Source organism: Microtus ochrogaster, linkage group LG4 (assembly GCF_000317375.1).
Source record: "Microtus ochrogaster isolate Prairie Vole_2 linkage group LG4, MicOch1.0, whole genome shotgun sequence".
In the NCBI taxonomy this organism is placed as follows: domain Eukaryota; kingdom Metazoa; phylum Chordata; class Mammalia; order Rodentia; family Cricetidae; genus Microtus; species Microtus ochrogaster.
This window is the reverse complement of record NC_022030.1, coordinates 45,972,640-45,978,491: the sequence shown is the minus strand read 5'-3', so window position 1 is coordinate 45,978,491 and position 5,852 is coordinate 45,972,640.

Genomic DNA, 5,852 nt, shown 5'->3' with positions numbered 1-5,852 from the left:
TTGTGAGCCACCATGTGGTTGCTGGGAATTGAACTCAGGACCTTTGGAAGAGCAGGCAATGCTCTTAACCTCTGAGTCATCTCTCCAGCCCCCCAGAGAACACTCTTAGATTCTGCTCCCAGTGTTTCACTCTTCCTTAGCATTGACGATTATTTCAGATCACTGTGTACCCTGACCCCAAGTCCCGTGAGGCCATGAATTTCAGAGGATTAGCCTGGAGTTGTTGTCATACAACGGCACTCTTAGATCCACCTAATAGAAACTTACATGTTCCAGAACTTGCTGACTTGCTCCTGTGTACCAACCGTCTTCCTCTAGTCACAGGCTGAACTCCTCCCAACCTACCCTCTCTTAAAAGCCCCCAGAACATGTGACTCACAGAGTACTATAGTCATAAGGAATGTTGCCATTGGCCTAGCTCAAGAACCTACATAAGCTCAGGTATGCAGTTGTCTTGGTTTCCACCAAAAAAAAAAAAGTGACCTTTTGATTCTCATGATGCATGCCTATCCTTGTGCCTAATCCTGCATCTTTGGGATAAAAGATGCTCGACTACAAATTGCCTGGCTCTTTCTTCCAAAAGATGGACAAATCCAAACACTTTGAACAATGGAAAAGCATGCCCTGAGAGAAGGCTATTGATCCAGAGGTCCAGAACATTTGGAGAACTGTGAAGTGAACACAGCAGTCGTCCAAGAAGACCAACCCATGCTCCCCATTTTATAGACACAGAAACCCAAAGACTTTCAAAAAGTATGTCGCTTGCCTTCCCATGACTGTGACAAAATACCCGAGCAAGTCCATCCAAAAGGAGGGTGTACTGTGCTTCAGCCTTCAGTTGCTTGGCCTCATCACTTCGGGCCTGTGGAGATAGTGGTTCTCATGGTAGGAGCAAAGTGCAGAGGGAGCATTCAGAAAACAAAGAGAAATAGGAGAATTCCCAGGGTCCCACATCTCCACAGGCACTTCCCCGGTGGTTCTACATATCTTCTCTGGACCCCACCTGCCAGTAGCAGGCTGGCCACCAAACCCTTAGCATGTGACCCTTTGGAGGATATGTCAAGTCTAAAGTAAAACAGGTTGCTGGTGAATAAATGATAATCTAATTGCCAAGTCCCTTTATTGCTAAGCACAGAAAAATAAAATTAAAAAAATTTTAAAAATTAAAACCTAGGGAATAGCAGTCCACAAGGAAATACCTGAGATATCCTAATTCTGAATGCTGCATGATAAACAATGGAAACTTTCCCCACTGTTATGAGTTTACTTCACTTAGCTCCTACAGGAACTAGCAGAGATAACAATCAGTGCTTCTCTCCATGACCAAGCACATCCTATGTTTGATTTTGGATAAGATCTTCCAGCAGACCAGTAGACATGCTACAACTCCAGAGGCTAACCATGGCCAGACTATCTGGCACTTGCTCCCTGCTGTGTCTAGAGATGTTTGTGATACACATATGCTGTCTGTGGAACATATGGGGGCTTATTGTCAGGTGTCATATTTGTATTATGGCACTGATAACTTCTGTGTCTCTCTCTTTTTTTTTTTCTTTCTTTTTTGAATCAACATTCTGGCGACAGATCCCAACTTGATCAGTCGATGATAATTTGTGGTTATGTTACAAGATTTCTTTTCAAATCTATTACCTCTTTTATCGGTGTGTATGTAAAGAGACCTTCAGAAAAATGTGGGGAGGGGCAGAGATGGAATCGGAACATTGTCCGGTGGTGAGAGCACAGAACTTGGTGTCAGACGTTTAGAGTTTAGTTTCCTGCTCAGCCAGCAGTTCCTCGTGTGGTAAATAAACTGACGTCCCTGTACCTGTGGCAGACAGATTGTCTAAACTACTCCAGAACAGGGGAGATCTGTTTATTTTGCAATTAACAAAAGGTAAAGGGTCTTGTCTGGAGCTTTTAGTTGGAATTCCAGACTTGACACTCATCCCACTGACTGTACAAGCCTTTAAACAAACCCGCCACCACTGCCTTTTAAGGGCATCCTAAGACTTTTACATTTCATGCTAGCAAACACGGTCATGCTGTTGCAAAGAAGCCCGAGTACAGCTTCCTGGGAATTCGCTGGCCTGCAAGCTGTCGAGTGGCATGCTCGGAGTGAGTGAGGACAGTCAGCTTTAGCTGCCCTCAGATTTTAGCATACTTCACCAGAACGTGACTGATAACTCGGTTCTATACAAGAGTCTGAGATGAAAAACACAATCTCCAAAGCTGAAATGACTTAGGGAAGGACCTGGGATGAGTTTTCATTTCACATGCCTTTCTGTGGGTAATGTACTAAAATAAAATAAAATAAAATATGACTGTATTGAATTCCCCTGACCTGAGCAAATTTGCCTTGTTAACAGAAATAACAGAAACAATAGCAATATAGGCAATAGCATAGAACAATGCAAGAGTCTTTCACAGCTCTGCAAGTTTGATCTAAACAGTGGCTTTAGAAAAAATTCTGAGAAAATAGACTTTATTTCATTTTCTGTCAATCTAAACTCAGAAAGCAGATCAACTGTAGACTCCATATTCATTTTAAATTATAGGCTTCCAATTCAAATATACTTTGATTTACGTGAATGTGATCTCCCATATTAAATTCTGAATATGAGCACGTTTATGTGAGAAACAAGGTGGGCTGTAATGCAAACAGGACCTCAGTCAACGGTGTGTATTGGGTGAGAAAATGTCATGCAGCTGGCTGACTGATGCCTCCTCATGACATGGGCATCTCTGCCCTTCTTCGGAAAAGGCCAGAAAGTGTGGTTATTGGGTGCAGCAATCCTAACTCTGAGACAATTTGCCTGGTCATGGATTTTCAGACAATTAAGGAAATGGACTTGAAAATTAACTCACAGAGATGTTGGTTGGGCTCTCAGCGGGGTTCATTGCCTCTTGTCTTTCTTGAGGATAATGTATCGTTGGTTCTTCAATAGGATCCGCAAAGGTCCAGTTCTCCCTTCCCAGTGGAATCAACAAGAGTTCCCAAGAGAGAGATGGAAGGCCTGGGTCATCTATTTCTAATCAAATGTGTAATTTAGGAAAATGATTCTAAGATGAAAGAGCTAGAACAGGGGTTGGGGGTGAGAAAAAGATTACAACTGCTCTGAGAAAGATGACTTAAGAAATTATAGTTCAGGAGATCAGAAGAATTTTCCAGAAGGCAGAATTACTTGGGTCCCCAAGGACAAGAAACAGAAGAAAGAAAAAAAACCACTAGTGATTCTTTTCTTTTTTGAGACAATCCAAAGGGTTTGGGGGGCTACAGTTATAAGAAGGCAGTTTGATCTATGTGGGGAAAACACTTGAAGTCCCCCCTTCTAATATTAATACAGTTTATGAAAATTCCAAGAAAAGATAGTTTCTAGTATCATGAGATGGTAAACCACTGTAATTCTGAGTTTGCTTCATGTGGCTGGCATTTGGAAAAAATAAAACAAATTACTTTGTTATGTCAACTCGTAAGGTTTTTAATGATTCACGTTAGGTTGCTGGATTTATTAAAAAGTCTAGTATGTAAATCTAATTCTCATTAATTTTAGAAACATTTATCAAGAGTCGTCAGTCATAGTGCCTGAAACTAAGTTCAACAGTTGGATTCTCTGGTGGGCAATACTATTTATTTAATGATAGTAAAATCAAACAAAAATGATACTATATTTGACTCTTACCATCACAAAGGCCATATAAACCATGACAACCCATGAGGAGGGACACATTTTCTACATAACCTCATGGGTGTTTATGTGTGTGTAAAATGCACATGTGAGTTTCTACATGTGTGTATGTGTGGAAATTACCTCAAAAGTCAACACCCTTCTCCTGATTAACTGTGCTTTTTAAACGTGGATCGTGTTCCTCTAAACTGACTTTATAATCTACTGATGGGTCTCGGTTTAAACCTTGACACACAGGATTACGTCAGAAATCAGAGTCGTAAAGACAGAGGTTCCTCACTTGTTTTACAGCCTCGGTGAGCAGAAAGGCCCAAGCAGGCTTCCTGCCTGATGGTTTGCTGGTCTCTGGCACATTCTCTTGTGATATTTTCTTCTTAGAGTTCACTGTCTCCAGCTGTGCTAGTCCAGCTTTCTGCCCAGAGTCTTATCTGTCCCTCTGCTAGGAAATAATGTCCCTGACAACATTGTCTCTAGGCTACTTCCAGATGTTTCTCTACCCCTGCAGAGTTTGGCATATAATACATGCTCAATAAATGTATGTTTTTAATAAGTGAAAGTTCTAAACTGGACCCTGCTTCCACTGAGTGTAGATTCAGTTAAGGGATGTTGGGGAGCCATTGCTGAAGAATGCCTTTTAGAGTGAGGAGACAGAATTCTAAAAAAGGATTTAACCCAAGTTACCACCAAGCCAGAAGCAGACACTAAGCGATTGGGTTCTGGGTGCCCCATGATCTATGTTTTCATGGTGTTTACCTAAACACTACGTGACTAGGCGGGGATGTCTAGAATACTCCTTTCTCCTAAATATCACTGGCTCTATTTTCTGGGGGCTGAGGTTCCATGTGTCAAAGGCCACATTATTTCCGCCAAGATACTCCATTTACATCAGCCACAGCCAAAGGGAAACATACTTCCAGTTGTGCTGCAAAGACAAAATGGCACTGACTTCTTCGGCATTATGATGAAATGAATGGGAGATCAAATATGTTCCATGTTTGCAACCAGCATCCTCGCCAGAGTCGAACAGAGAGACACAAAAACTAAGTCAACTTGTAATTAAGTGGGGATCTCGTTTAAGAGGGTTTTTTTGTTATTGTTGTTTGGCCAAATATGAATTAGAAAATTTCTTAGGAATTAAACTCTCAAGAATGTATGGGACACCAAATAAGGGAATTTACAGAAAGGTTGGAGAGAATTTCTCATCCCACGTTCCAGGGGCAAGCTCGGAATTCTGCAGAACGACCAGTTCCCAAAAGCTGAGTCCCACCATGTTGAGGTGGTTGAGAACCAAGACAGTGCCTAGAGGGGGTGTTTGTTCTGGTTTTGAAGAGCAGCGCTAGGTGGAAAGTTCATCCTAGCATTGGAGCCATGACCCTTCTGGATCATATGTAGCAAACCCTAGGCAGAGGCAGCCCAAGCATTGTTGGCTTTATCTGGGTCCTCTAGAGAGGAGTTTCCTAGAGTTTTTGTCTCTTTTAAAGTTGGGGTCGGGACATTTGGATTAAAGACACAAAAACATTAACTGAAGTGATAGAATTCATTGAGCTCTAGAAGCAAGTCTCCGTTTACGGTCACCCCTGCATTCCATTCCACAATGCAAAACGTCAGAGAACAGAACTCCCATGAGAGTTTGGTTCTGTTTAATGTACCTGGAGGTGGGGGTGGGGGCTCAGGAACATTAAAGCACAAGCTCAGAGCTTTAATGAAGTTAACCTGGCAAAGCCAGGGAGGTTTGCCCGAAGTGCACCTGAAAGCGCTTTGATTATGGCATCAGCTTCAAAAGAAACCGTTCCTGGTGTCTGAGCTCGGCTGCACTGAGAAACAGAATTACATCTTCACATTCAGGCTAATTCTATGGCCTTGCTGAGGGCTGAAAGCATTCTAGAGAAGTAAGGGAGGGTGATGCTCCTTTCCCCCCTAACCCCTCCACATTACAAACTCAAAAGGACAGAAGATGCTTAGAAGTTCTAAGAATGTAAGGTCTTAGCAAATGCCTTCGGGTTCAGAAAGAGATGAGGCCCTACTTTCTGCTAACAGTGAACCGGTTCAGGTTACACAGATTTGTTTTAAACACCACACACCACACACACGCATACTGCACACATCCATCATGCACACCACACACACACACCCTGCACACACCCATCATGCACACCACACACACAC